Source organism: Triticum dicoccoides, chromosome 2B (assembly GCF_002162155.2).
Source record: "Triticum dicoccoides isolate Atlit2015 ecotype Zavitan chromosome 2B, WEW_v2.0, whole genome shotgun sequence".
Lineage (NCBI taxonomy): Eukaryota > Viridiplantae > Streptophyta > Magnoliopsida > Poales > Poaceae > Triticum > Triticum dicoccoides.
The window spans coordinates 166536608-166552721 of record NC_041383.1 but is presented as its reverse complement, the minus strand read 5'-3'; positions in this window follow the sequence as shown (position 1 = coordinate 166552721).

Sequence of the window (16114 nt, the reverse complement as noted above, 5' to 3'; positions counted from 1 at the left end):
ACCACCAGTGTCTGCGGTGGCCGCGCCTCCCGTGTCTGTGGGCGCGCCTCCCGTGCCTGCGGCAGCGCCATGTAGGCAGAGACAGAAGCCGGGTGCGTGGAGAGCGACGAGTCGGTGGCCAGCTTCTCCGTGTCCGCCACCATCATCGAGGAGAAGTAGAACACGGGAGGCTGCCGCTACTTGGGACCCATGAAGGCCACTGCCGAGGCGACGACTGCGCATTCAGGTGGTTTCTTTGCTGCTTCGTCTCTTCCGAGGACCTTCGTCGACCCCGCAAGTGTCTGGCGGACATGAGGGAGACAAAGGGATCCGCGGGTGGCCATTTGGATTATGTACTCCCTCTATAGCTGGCGGGAAATATTTGTTCTAAGAATGGATAAATTGTATGTATCTATAACTAAAATAAGTCTAGATACGTCCATTTCTAGGACAAGTATTTTCGGACGGAGGGAGTATTAATTATACCAAGAGAGTCGGATTGGCACCGCTTAGTTCATGTAAATGTAATGAAATCCATCATGTTTATATGAAGATCCGGCTTTTTTATACGAAATCCTTCATGCTTATATGAAATCAGTCCATGTTTGCACGAATTTCATCTAGTTGGTTAGAGTTGTGAAAATGTATGCCGCTGGCGTTTGATGTCGTCCTCCGCGGAAGGAAGCGGGAGGAAATTTGCCGGCTGCCATTGGAGATGCTCTTATGCTGGAAATAGTAGAGTGACATCCAATCCATTTGAGTTAATTTCCTGTATGATTGTCCCTCTATAAAAAGTTAATTGCATGTACAATGTACACGTGACTTGCAGGGTGGCTACACCTTCGTACAGAAAGTTAAAAAGAAACAAGTCCATCCTTAATCTCGTATTCTAAGTACTCTATGGGTTCCACTGTCAGTACAGTAGCGAAAGAAGTATATATTAAATAAGTAATATATAATATAAAAATCTAAAGTTAAAAGACAGAATTCAAACTCATGTCATCGCGTTGCGAGTATCCGACGCTAACCAAGCCAGCACATTTTTGTTGTAGACCATGCTCGAGATATATCTCCATGTCTACTCTTATACTCCATTCGTTCCTAAATATTTGTCTTTTTCAGATTTCAAATGGACTACCACATACGGATGTGTATGTAGACATATTTTAGAGTGTAGATTCACTCATTTTGCTCCGTATGTCTTTTTAGGAAGGGGTCAGATTTCTCCTTGATTTATTTATGAGGTATCCAGATGGCACTTCACCGCCAAGAAAAGAGGGTAACATCAAAATTATGGACTACTTTTTGAGTATGTTGGTAAGGTCCGGTCATAGTCACTTGTTGAAATATCTAAAAAGACAAATACTCCCTCCCTCCGGAAATACTTGTCATCAAAATTGATAAAATGAAATGTATCTAGACGTATTTTAGTTTTAGATACATCTCTTTTTATCCATTTTGATGACAAGCATTTTCGAACATAGGGAGTATTTAGGAACGGAGGGAGCAGAAAACAGAGTTGGTGATGATGGTGTGCGTGCCATCCTATAATATAGGCCGTTGGATTTATATCTAACGGATAGGAAAGAAACTATGGCAATTTTGCAAAAATATACCCACACGCCTCTCCACATTCACAAATAAAGCCTTCCCTCGTTCAGCCTTTTCTCTCACAAGATAAACTACTCATACAAATGCATCTTGATGTTTCATGCAACGCACGGGTAACTAGCTAGTTTCTTTTAAAATAGTTGTTGCGATAATTGGGTTGAAGTGATATATTTTATGTCTGCCCCGAATGATTTCAGATTCACTAGTAGTAACAAAGAAAAGGTTACCTTGTTAATTAACAGAAAACAGGGTGAAAACTATCACATGAGGCCGGTAAAAACAAGGCACACTAGGTTCAGCGTCATCGTCACTACAGCTGTGCGCGCGCGAGAAGTCTACATATCGAGGGGGCTACCGAGCGAGGCACTGAGACACAATGTTTGAGAGAGAAACCAATTGACAGATTATGATCAGATCGAGTTGTCACTCTTCTGTTGTCATTGTTGGGAGGGGGGGGAGGGAGAGAAAGACATATTGAGTGTGTGCACGGTAGGCACAGAGGCACAACTAGCGAGTGTGTGTGTATGTGTGTGTGTTTGAAAGAGGAGTAGATAGATTATTATCAAGATCGATGTCCCACCCTACTCCTTCGGTGTCAGATAGTGTGTGTGTGTATGTTTGAGAGAGAAGCCAGTCGATAGATCAGTATCAAGATCGGTGTTGGGAGGTGTGGGTGTGTGGGTGTGTGTGTGGGGTGGGGGCAGTGACACTCACATATCTCTACTTCTTATAAAAAACAGAGTTGGTGATGATGGTGTTCCTGCCATCCTGCAATATATGCCATCCGATTTATATCCGACAGATAGGAAGGAAACTATGGCAATTTTGCAAAAAGATACCCACACCCCTCTCCACATTTGCAAATAAGGCATTCCCTCGTTCATCCTTTTCTCCCACAAGATAAACTACTCATATAAATGCATCTTAATGTTCTGTGCAATGCATGGGCATCTTGCTAGTAGGGAGAGGGAGTTTGTGTGACACATATCTAGCTATATTAAGGGATAGGTAGATAGCATTTGTGCGAGGCATACTTAAAGCATCACGAAGATAAACAAATGGTGTGCATGCAAGTGCCGGAAAAATGAAGCAAGAAACTGTGTGTGTGTGTGTGTGTGATAGAGAGAGAGAGAGAAATCTCAAAACAAAAGGTGCTCTATTGGAATCCTACTGTATGTATTCATATGGTTCCGGAACTTGAGTTAACCTTAAGCATATGTATGAGAGACATGATTATACTTTGAGACATTAGTGGTTGTGGGCGGGCGGAATTAAAGGGGTGGGCGTGTTAGATAGAGAGAGCGTGTGTGTTTCTGTGTGAGAGACTTGTAGGACGGGGTATAAAGACGAATTTATCCTTGACGGAGGGAGAGAAATACATGAAGTGCGCGTGTGTGATTCCGATGCCCACAGGGAAATGAGATATGTATGCATGTGAGAGAGATTGCACAATTCATTCACGTATCACTATCTAGCGATCATGGACGTGCATCGCTTGAACGTAAGTCAATATGTACTTCGTATCATGGCCAAAGGTACAATATCGATTCAACGCTATAAAGATTGGACACTCACATATCACATTTTTTTCTATTTAAATAAACCTTTTCAGTTGTGCATGCCAAAGTTACAGTGATGTTTCTTCAAACAACCAATGTAGCTATCATGTACATGCACCATTGTTACTCTTGCATTCAAATCATTAGTCTTGGATGATTTAAGTTTATATTTTGAAGTAATATATGTAATATTCATATATGAATTCAACGGGTACGCAATTTATGAAATGGAGGCTATGTTATTATATGAGGTAACACTTTTAAGTAGCGGACGACAATATCCATTTCTTTTTGTGCGCCTCTACACTAACATGTTAATGCATTATGTTTAAAGTAAATAACCAATGGCACTAAATTATCTATTTACACGAGAAATACATAGGCTGAGCGTTTGATCCCTTTTTTGTGAACATGCCACTACACCCGTACAATTGGCCACGCCCGTGTGAACGTCCAAGTTATCGGCGCATCATCCCGAGTTATTATATTTTTTTCTGGGGTGGACTTCACACTAGTTATTAACTGCTGATGCGTGCCCCATGTACACAGTCTAGCATGACCTTCCTGCTAGCACGGTACAAAATTAGTTGAAACTGGATATGAACGATCCCGCGGGTGGCAAAATCTCTCGCCTCCTTCTAAAATTTCCGCCACCTTAGTCTTTAGCATGCGAATTCCCCTTTTGTCCTTGGTGCACGGAGACCAACAATTGCAATACCGCCCTCATCTACATAATAGGTCAGGGCTGCTTTGGTAACTTCCGGTCCCCCCCCCCACTACACAGCACCCCCATTTCCTCTCCCCCTCCCGCAAAAACAACTAACTCCACAGCACCAGAGCATCTTACATCACGCCGTCCGTACTTCATTGCCATTTCTCCCCTCCCCTCTCGAAACCCTAGACTGCTCATCCACCGGCGTACCATAGCCCATTCACTGCGAGCGGCGTCCACCTCGCCGGATCTGCTTCTGCGGCCACATCTACCCCTCCCACCTCCCCTAGAAACAAGTAGACTGCTCATCCACTACTGTACCACAACCCATTTGGTGCCGGCCTTATCCACGGCGCCGGATCTGCTTTGCCGGTACTCTCGTCAACCGTCACGCATCTGCAGCGGCTCATTCGTACTCCCCACCAGAGACGCTTCGTCCACACTCCCCGGAGCCACCCCACCGATGCCCCCGTCGACGGCCTCTGATCCTCTTCGCTGACACCTTCCTCAACCCTACCGGAGCCGCTTCGCCGACACCATCGTCAACCCTACCAGAGTAGCTTCGCCTATACCGTCCTCAACCCTACCGGGGCCGCTTTGCCAACTCACAAGTCCACGGCCTCAGATCCGCTTCATCGCACCCTCATCCAACCTACTGGAGCATCTTCTGACGCCCCATCCAGGGCCGCAGATCCGCATCATCGACACCATCCTTAACCCAACCACCGGAATAGCTTCTGACGCCCCGTCCACGGCCGCAGATCCGTATCGTCGACACCATCTTTAACCCAACCACCGGAGCAGCTTCTGACACCCTGTCCACGACCGCAGATCTGCATCGTCGACACCATCCTTAACCCAACCATCAGAGCAGCTTCACCTACGCCCTCATCCACGGCCACAGATCCACTTCGCCCACACCGTAGTCCACCCTACCGGAGCCACTCCACAAACACCCTACTCGACAGTTCTAGATCTCCTTACTGGACCCCGACAGCCAGCATAGCGTCATCACCCTTGACGTTTCTAACCTGATTCCCACCATCTGGAGAGATGGCAAGCACCCGCCACATCCTAGGTACTTGTCACCTTTAAACCCGTCCAGCATCACCTGCCCGATGTACTTCAAATATACTAACGGTCGCTGTTACCTGTTATGCAGTTGGCAAAAACTACAAGGACGATGTTTCTTCTGGATCTAACAGCTTGGCCAACCAAGATCCTGGACTGAGGCATTGCTATGATCTTGTAAGTGCGTCTCTCTCTCTTGTATTGTTCTGTGCCTGGCAGTGTGCTTTGCTAGGATTTTCGACCAGTAATCCCTTTGTGCAGACAATGATTTCTACTACTGGCTGCTAAATTAGATATGTAGATGTCATACATGATACTACCTCGTACCTCCGTTCCTAAATATAAGTCTTTCTAGAGATTCCACTATAGGCTACATACGGAGCAAAATGAGTGAATCTACACTCGAAAATGCATCTATATACATCTGTATATGGTCCATACTAGAATCTCTACAAAGACATATATTTAGGAACAGAGGTAGTACATTACAAAAAATCGTAGGTGGCATGTAGGAATTCCAGTGCACTACATTAGGCTCCCTTAGAGTGCCTGCTAGTCCAACACACAGAGTCATGGCTAGTTTATGCTACGCACATAATCGTTAATTGGTGGTTTAAATATGCGCAAGGGATATGCAATGTAGTATCATGTAGAGATGTCTGAAATTAGCCATGTCAACTTGTAGATAGGGTTACGCAATGAAAAAGTACAAGATGTATGTGGCAATTTCATGGAACATCGCAAAAAAAGGAGAGGCATCGGTAAGCCTATACGGTGTGCTATGGTACGTCACTCCTCCATTGCAATCATCGTGACATGTTATTTGTATGTCAAATCTATTAGCCAAGTTTCTTAGGGACAGTTATTACGAGTTATCGTAAGAAAATAGGCACCTGTGAATATAAGCTCCATGTAATAAGCCAACTAGTTCTTTTCATTACGTTTTCAACTTATCTTTGGTATGATCAGTGGAAAGTCTAGATTTCATTATATTTTTTCATTTTGCTGCCCATATGAAAATTAATTTGACTTGCAAACATCACAAATTGAACCCAGTGCAATAATTAATATGATAGGAAAACAAACCATCACTATTTGCTCAAAATGCAAATACAAAGATACATCTACTTGGCACAATCTACTTTGGTCAATGTTTTCCATAGAGATCCCATTGCCTAATTTAAATGAAGAAAGCATGACCCACATTTAAATGAAGAACAATTATTTATTGAAATTCGATGGTCCAAGTGGCTGGTTATTATCATATAGCAGCACCGCCTGAAAGCATGATTAGTAGCCAGGGAGATTTGCCCCTACCCGCCGGCCATGTAGCCTAGCTAGACATAGCATCGTCAAGGACCAGGCCAGATGGGACAAGTGGTGATGGCTCGCTGGAGGAACCCTAGTGCTGCAGGCATGGGATCGAGGTAGAGGGAAAGGGGAGAGGAGATGCAAGCGGGCATGGCAATGAACGCTTGCGTGCTTTTTTTTACTTGAGGGCCAGGTGTGACATGGGCATCAGCAGTTGCATTCTGAGTGTAATATAGGCAGACAACAGAGTCATTTCACTATTCCCCTTCCCTTCAATTTTTAGTGAGGTTCTACCCGAAACACCCTCCTCCAAAGCGAAATTAGTTAAGCCCAAGCCCATAACTCAAAAATGACTTCTTTACATCTTTTATGGCTTATTTTGACAATAAGCCCTGAAAAGGCAGAATCAAACTGGCCCTTAACCTGCAATTCAATTGTGTGTGCAATGATGAAGCACTCCTGCCTGCTATAGTGTACATTTAGGCATCATCATACATGGCATAACCTAATACATGTGCATTCCATTGTAGAATGTGGAATATGCAATGTTTATGTTAGTTCATACGGTGCACATGATGTTTAAATGCCCCTTAAATCTAGTCAGTCAAGTGATGGTCTTTAAGCCTCCTTCTTTGCTTCTTTTGTTGACATGTAAGGATTGTTCACACATCTGTTCAATTGCTTGTTTGCATCAGCCAGCCATACTAGGACTGTTTGCTTTGATTACTTCTTGTTCTTGACCTAACACTCTAACAGAGCTTCTCAACGACTTAAACACTAAGGGCTACTGTAGTGGGGCCTTGTCTAACTCATAGGTGACATAAAGGTTTGGCTGTACACTAAAGTAGGCTCTCCAAGAGTACTTGGAGATTCAGTTCGAAGGTATGCCTAGTTTTTACATAGTGTAGACATAGTAAATGCTCATTTCATTGTGTGCAAGTGAAAGAGATGCGGCATCTTTCAATATGTGGTGTTGTTTTGTTATAATCTCATCCTTTTGTGTTCACAGACTGGAAAGTATGCAAATTTATCTTCCAAGGAGACGAGTAACTAGTTTGTGTAACCTTGCATAGGGGGTGCAATGAAGATAAGATTGAGGATTTCCAAGTACAAGATGTTAGGAAGGAGCCTTGCAAGAGAAGTAGGAGCTGCGCTGAGCCTCTTCAACCTATTAAGGCAAGTCACTGTATGCAACCCAACAGTTCAATTCCTTGTTTGTTTCAGGCATAGTTAATTTGCTCTTTTCAAATGCTTTATTAGTCCTCAGTTAATGAGATGCCCAAAGAATCATGCCTGATGTTGGGTACTTGTATAACTATTAGTTGACATAATTAAAGGCCTTACAATTTAATTACTCTGCCAAAGTGGGTCTCAAGATTTGGAGTCTATTAACCAACCATTATTGCATGAGGCTCACAATCTAGTTCATACTAGGCTAATGATTGCATAGTTTTGCTTGCTGTAGTATGTTTGTATGAAACCCTCTGCTATTCATTATGCTCCCTATGACTTTAATTGAGCTACAGAATGGCCAACTGCTTGCTTACTTGTACGCAATGTGCTGTCTAAATTTGTAACTTATCTGTGTTTTGGATTGGGCCCCAACATCATGCTCCTCTAGTGAGCTAAGAGAGATTTCTGTATGCAGGCTGCACAAACTATCTTCTTTATAATTTTTAAAATATCACCTGCTTATGCTTCATGACATGTAACATTATTGTTAGTCCTGTTTTGCCATGTAGTACAAAATAGTGTCTTGCTCGCTTCACTATTGTAACTATATTTTTCCCTTGTCATGTGTACTTACAGAAACATTTCAGGATGAAGTGACATCAACACAAAGATTTGCGAGCAGTGCGGCATGGCCATTACCGAATGATTATGGATTGGAATTGGAATGTGCTAATGTTCTCAATCATCAACTAGAGGTGGCAAGATAACGTGTACATGATTGTCAACGTACAATCAACAAGTTGAGACTGGACATGCAGGTATTAGATGCAGGAGTCAAAAAATGAAACAAGACACTGAGGTAACCACGGAGGAATTGGAGATTTTGCAGACTGAAATTTGTGCTATCTGAGTCCGGCCAATCCTATTTTCTGAAGAGATTATAGTTCAAATGGAGTTAAGTTGATGCGCGTCCATGATGTATGAGCTGTATTTGCCCAGTGTATGTAATTTTCTGTTTGTGTATGCTTTATTATCACCTGTGCCGAACTATAATGCCCAGTGGGTATAATCGGTTGTAATTTCTTTATTGTATAGTGTAGGATTATTCTACGTTTCTATGCCTTGGTCCCTTAGTTGTATAGTGTATGTTTTAGAGGTGATAGTATAGAGTAGGATAATTCTTTGAATATGCTATATCGTTCAAACGGGGGCCAACTCGCCCAAACATTGTAGTGACCATGGCCATCCACGGACGTACGATCCATGGGCCATGTACGGGCCATCGGATCATTGGCCTTCAATGGGCTGTCGGATCCATGGGCCTTCTATGTCTCATAGGATCCATGGGCCTTGTACGGGCCGACTCATCTATGGGCCTTGTACGGGCCTTCAGTGGGACATAGACGGGCTAGAGTGGAAATCATACGTTTTATGGGCTGACCAGAACGGGCCATTAATAGGCCGTATTTGGTGATGCTATGAAAATGGCCCAACAGATTAACGGTCCACAAACGGGCTAACTATAACGACAGGCTGAATTTGGCCCACAAGTAGAAAATGACAATAACGGGCCGTAAGTAAACGAATGCTGGAAATGAGCCCAAGAATAAATGGGCTCTCAGAAGGCCGAAAGATAACATGGGCTGGAAACGGCCCAACGGAATAACGTGTCGTTAATGGGTATAAAGTGATACACTGTTCATTACAGGCCAGTTTCACCACGGGCCGTTAATGGGTGTAAAGTGATACACTGTTCATTACGGGCCAGTTTCACCACGGGCCGTTAATGGGCCAAGAGTTACAAAGGGCCTCATATGGGCTGAAAGACATCATGGGCCAGAAGTGAAAACGGGCTGGAATCATATTGGATGGCCCAGATGACGCTATTGGGCCTAATTCGTATAGGGCGTAACGGGCCTTGGGTTAGCAGGTTGTAAATGGGCTATATGTGAACAAGCCATTAACAGGCTTTCCATGGGCCAGCCCGCCACCTTTTGACCAAGTCAAATGGGCCGACCATTTCACAGGAATGTGCCTCTGTTGGGCCGTGCCACGTGTCTACGTATCATGGGCGCATTCTGTCCAATGAGTGGATGACATCTGACCCAATGATGAGCCGACACGTGTTTCCTCCAGCCAATGATGATTTTACACGTGGAAAATCCCCATTGGTCGGGGTTGTTAACGGGTTATCGGATCCAAAACCTGACCCGATAGCTTAACGGCATTCCGTTACGGTGGATGCCACGTGTCAGTCACCCTTGACGAAAGCACTTCTGTGACGCGTGATTTATCGTCATGGAAGTGGACACTTCCGTGATGATAATTTTGGTAATGTCATGGAACACTTCTACGACAGCACAGGTATGACTATCTTGATTCTGTCATAAAATCATCATGGATGTACATGCATGACAAAAAACCCGACCTACTGTGACAAACACGTATCATCACGGAAGTGTATTTTTTTGTAGTGAGTGGAGAGTAATACACAATTCTGCTTCTTTGAAGACCAACAGACAAGAGATCATCCAAGAAAGTGACATGTGCCTGATGTGGACTTGCAATCAACCTTGTCACCAGCATAATCAGCATCTGAGAGTCCAACTAGATCAAACTCTGAGCCCATAGGATACCATAATTCTAGCGTTGGGGTGTGAGCCAAATATTGAAGAATTCGCTTCACAGCGAGGTGATGCGATTACTTTGGTGTCGCTTGGAATCGGGCACACATGCAGACGCTAAGCATTATATCTGGCCTAGATGCACATAAGTACAATAAAGAACCAATCATGGAGCGGTATACCTTTTGATCGAATTCTTTACCATTGTTGTCGAGGCCCAATTGGCCTTTGGTTGGCATTGGCGTCGTGTACCCTTTGCAGTCTTGCATTCTAAACTTCTTCAAACAATCTTTGAGGTATTTCTCTTGAGATATGAAGATGCCATTTCTCTGTTGACGGATTTCAAGACCAAGAAAGTATTTCAGTCCTCCCATCATAGACATCTGATATAGCTCTTACACCATATGTCCAAACTCATCACTGTATCACTTATCGGTGCAGCCGAAGATAATGCCGCCCACATAGATTTGGCATACAAACAGTTCTCCATCATATGTCTTCGTGAAGAGAGTGGGATCTAGAGAACTAGGTTTGAACCCTTTGTTCTTCAAGAAGTCTTTGAGTGTGCCATACCAAGCATGAGGTGCTTGTTTGAGGCCATGTAGTTCCTTGTTGAGTTTGTACACCATATCAGGATGCTTTGGATCTTCAAAACCAGGTGGTTGAGCTAAATACACTTGTTCTTCAATTTTGCCATTGAGGAAGGCACTCTTCACATCCATTTGGTACAGAAGAATGTTATTGTGGTTAGCATAGGCTAGTAGTATGCGAATGGCTTCAAGCCTATCCACAGGAGCAAAGGTTTCATCAAAGTCAATTCCTTCCACGTGTGTGTAACCTTGGGAAATGAGGCGAGCTTTGTTTCGGACAACTTGACCATGCTCATCTTGTTTATTGCAATAGATCCATTTGGTGCCAATAATATTGTGCTTGCGAAGATCTGGACGTTTGACTAGCTCCCAGACATTATTCAACACAACCTGTTGAAGCTCTTCTTGCATAGCTTGAATCCATTCAGGTTCCATGAAGGCTTCATCAACTTTATTGGGTTCAGATATAGAGACAAATGCAATGTGACCACATAAATTTGCTAGTTGTGTAGCTCTTGATCGAGTGAGGGGACCAGGTGCATTGATACTATCAATGATCTTCTCAATTTGGACTTCATTTGCAACCCGAGGATGAACAGGGCGAATATTTTGCCCTTGCTGATTGTTATCTTCATCTTCAGCATTGGCTTCAGACTGAACATTGTCTTCATGTTGATTAGGTGCTGAAATGATGATTTCCTCCTCAGGCTGTTCCTCGGTGGGTACGATCTCTCCAGTACCCATTAGCTTGATAGATTCACTTGGTGTAGCTTCATCCAGCACATTTGGAAGGTTCTCTCTTTGCGATCCGTTAGTTTCATCGGACCGCACATCTACAGTTTCAACCACTTTATAGTGAAAGAGGTTGAAGACTCTGTAGGTGTGCGAATCCTTTCCGTAACCAAGCATAAAACCTTCATGTGCTTTTGGTGCAAATTTGGAAGTGTGATGTGGATCTTTGATCCAACACCTAGCACCGAAGACTTTGAAATAGCTAATGTTTGGCTTCTTACCAGTCAGGAGTTCATAGGATGCCTTCTTGAAGAACTTATGAAGATAAACTTTGTTGATGATGTGGCAAGCAGTGTCAATGGCTTCAGGCCAGAACTTCCTTGGAGTCTTGTACTCATCAAGCATCATACATGCCATCTCAATGAGTGTTCTGTTCTTGCGCTCCACGACGCCATTCTACCGAGGTGTGTATGGAGCAGAGAAATCATGTGTGTGTTGGGGAACGTAGCATGCAATTTCAAAAAAATCCTATGCTCACACAAGATCTATCTAGGACATGCATAGCAACGAGAGGGGGAGAGTGTGTCCGTGTACCCTCCTAGACCAAAAGTGGAAGTGTTAGACAACGCGGTTGATGTAATCGTACTCTTCGCGATCTGATCACGATCAAACCGATCTAGTACTGAACGGACGACACCTGCGAGTTTAGCACACGTGCGGCTCGATGACGTCTCCTCCTTATCGATCCAGCAAGCGGGAGAGGAGAACTAGATGGGATGACAACCAACACGACAGTGTGGTGGTGATGCTGGTGGTGGAGCACCGACAGCGCTTCCCTAAGCGTCCCGGGACGAGGCGGTGGAACTACGGAGTAACGGGAGAGAGAGGGGCACCATGGGCTTTGTGTATCCTCTTGGGGCTCCCCCTCCCTTCTATATATAGGTGGAGGGGCGTGTCAACAGCCCCTACAATGTCCAAGGCACGGCTAAGGGGGAGGAGGACTTGGAATCCAAGTCCAATCCTATTCCTACTAGGACTTCTTCCTTTTTTCCTTTCCCTAGCCACATGGGATTTTGAGGACTTGGTGCGCCTAGCCCAATAATGCTATGGCACCTCCAAGCAGCCCATGCTAGCCCTTGGGTCGTGGTGAACCCATTTGTGGACTTCCGGACCCCTACGAAATCCTCCGGAACCTTCTAGAAGCTTCCCGGTACAATACTGAAAAAACTGCATCTTTTTCCAGAATCCAAAATATGACTTCCTATATATAAATCTTTACCTCTCGACCATTCCGAGACTCCTCGTGACATCAGGATCTCATCCAGGACTCCGAACAACATTTGGTTACCACTCATCAAATATCCCAATACTACTCTAGCGTCAACAAACGTTAAGTGTGCGACTCTTCGGGTTCGAAAATCATGTAGTCATGACCAAGACACCTCTACGGTCCATAACCAATAGTGGGACCTAGATGCCCATATTGATTCCTACATATTCCTTGAAGATATTTATCGGTTGAACCTTTATGACAACATCCATAGTTCCCTTTGTTCGTCGGTATGTTACTTGCCCGATATTCGATCGTCGGTATCTTCATACCTAGTTCAATCTCGTTACCGGCAAGTCTCTTTACTCGCTCCGTAATGCATCATCCTGCAAATAACTCATTAGTCACTTTGTTTTCAAGGCTTCTTATGATGTGTGATACGTCTCCAACATATCTACTTTTCCAAACACGTTTTCCCTTGTTTTGGACTCTAACTTGCATGATTTGAATGAAACTAACCGGGACTGACGCTGTTTTCAGCAGAACTACCATGATGTTGTTTTATGTGTAGAAAAGAAAAGTTCTCGGAATGACCTGCAAATCCATGGAGGCACTTTTTGGAATTAATAAGAATTTCTGGGCGAAAGAAGTACACCAGGGGGCCCAGGGCCTGTCCATGAGACAGCCCCCCCCCTGTAGGGCGCGCCCCCTATCTCGTGGGCCCCCTGGACCTCCACCGACCTCAACTCCAACTCTATATCTTCCATCTCGCGGAGAAAAAATCAGAGAGAAAGTTTCATCGCGTTTTACGACACGGAGCCGCCGCCAAGCCCTAATCTCTCTCGGGAGGGCTGATCTGGAGTCCGTTCGGGGCTCCGGAGAGGGGGATTCGTCGCCGTCATCATCATCAACCATCCTCCATCACCAATTTCATGATGCTCACCGCCGTGCATGATTAATTCCATCGTAGGCTTGCTAGACAGTGATGGGTTGGATGAGATTTACCATGTAATCAAGTTAGTTTTGTTAGGATTTGATCCCTAGTATCCACTATGTTCTGAGATTGATGTTGCTATGACTTTGCTATGCTTAATGCTTGTCACTAGGGCCCGAGTGCCATGATTTCAGATCTGAACCTATTATGTTTTCATCAATATATGTGTGTTCTTGATCCTATCTTGCAAGTCTATAGTCACCTATTATGTGTTATGATCCGACAACCCCGAAGTGACAATAATCGGGATACTTCTCGGTGATAACCGTAGTTTGAGGAGTTCATGTATTCACCATGTGTTAATGCTTTGGTCCAGTTCTCTATTAAAAGGAGGCCTTAATATCCCTTAGTTTCCGCTAGGACCCCGCTTCCACGGGAGGGTAGGACAAAAGATGTCATGCAAGTTCTTTTCCATAAGCACGTATGGCTATTTACGAAATACATGCCTACATTACATTGATGAACTGGAGCTAGTTCTATATCACCCTATGTTATAATTATTACATGAGGAATCGCATCCGGCATAATTATCCATCACTGATCCATTGCCTACGAGCTTTTCATATATTGTTCTTCTCTTATGTACTTTTCCGTTGCTACTGTTACAACTACTACAAAAACCCCAAAACATTTCTCTTTACTGTTGCTACTGTTACCATTACTATCATATTACTTTGCTACTAAATAGTTTGCTGCAGATACTAAGTTATCCAGGTGTGGTTGAATTATCAACTCAACTGCTAATACTCAAGAATATTCTTTGGCTCCCCTTGTGTCGAATCAATAAATTTGGGTTGAATACTCTACCCTCAAAAGCTGTTGTGATCCCCTATACTTGTGGGTTATCAAGACTAATTGCTGGCGCCGTTGCCGGGGAGCATAGCTCTATTCTATGAGTCACTTGGGATTTACATCTGTTGATCACTATGAAGAACTTGAAAGACGCTAAGACCAAGATTTTGCCCTCAACTATGAGGGGAGGTAAGGAACTACCATCTAGCTCTGCACTAGATTCTCCTTCCGTTATTAGTAGGCTTGCGACACCTAACCTGCTACTGCTATGAATTTGATTTGTCGCATGTTATCGATGATGCCAATTCTGCTTTGCATGATACTTATGATGAAACTACTTCTGTGCGTGATACTACTTTGCCATTAGGTGAATTTCTAGATGAACAACTTGCTAGAGTTAGGGGGGATGAAAATATTGAAGAACCCATTATTGATGATAGTGACGATGAATGTTCTCCTAATAATTATGTATTACCTGTTGTTCCTAAGGGTTATGTTATGCATGAAGCACCTGCTATGGAGATTCTTGCTTGCAATGATAGAAATGATCTTAAGAAATTATTAGCTAAATGGAAGCAGCAGTGTCTTAATGCTAGAATGAAACCCGATCCTACTTTTGCTACTTCACCTATCTGTGTTACTAATAAGGATTATGAATTCTCTGTTGATCCTAATATTATTACTTTAGTTGAATCTAATCCTTTTTATGGCCTTGAATCTGAAACTGTTGTGGCACAACTTACCAAGTTGAATGAGAAGTCTCGCTATTTATATATCCTTAAGATATTCCCGTTCTCATTAAAGGTTGATGCTAAGACTTGGTATAATTCTCTTGCTCCTGGTTGTGTGCGTAGTCCCCAGGATATGATTTATTACTTCTCTGCTAAATATTTCCCTACTCATAAGAAACAAGCTGCCTTGCGGGAAATAATTTTGTGCAAATCAAATAAGAGAGTCTCCCACAAGCTTGGGGGAGGCTTCTCCGGTTACTTAATGCTTTGCCTGATCATCCTCTTAAGAAAAATGAAATACTTGATATCTTTTATAATGGACTAACCGATGCTTCCAAGGACCACTTGGATAGTTGTGCTGGTTGTGTTTTCAGGGAAAGAATAGTTGACGAGGCTGAAATATTATTGAATAATATGTTGACTAATGAAAATAATTGGACTCTTCCCGAGCCAGTTCCTGAACCAATTGAGCCAACTCCTGAGCCTATTCCTGAACCCACTCTGAAAAAGAGAGGTGTTTTATTTCTCAGTCCTGAAGATATGCAAGAGGCAAAGAAATCAATGAAAGAAAAAGGTATTAAAGCTGAAGAAGTTAACAATTTACCACCTATTGAAGAAATACATGGTCTTAATTTACCGCCTGAAGAACCACATTGTCTTGATAACCCGACACATGTAGTAAAGGTAAATTCTCTCTATAGATACAATAAAGTTGAAATACCCTCTACTAAATTTCATAGCCCATGCTTAGTGAATTTGATGACTTTATGGCTAGACAAGAAAATTTTAATGCCTATGTTGGTAGAGAGTTAAAGAATAATGCTTTCGAGATAGGATGCGTAGGTGATAATCTGGCTAGAGTTAAAGATGAACTTCACCGCGTTAGCAAATATGCTTCTATGGTTGCTACTCAAGCTGAGCAAGTACTCAAAGCTCAAAATGATTTGCTTGATGAATTGAATAAT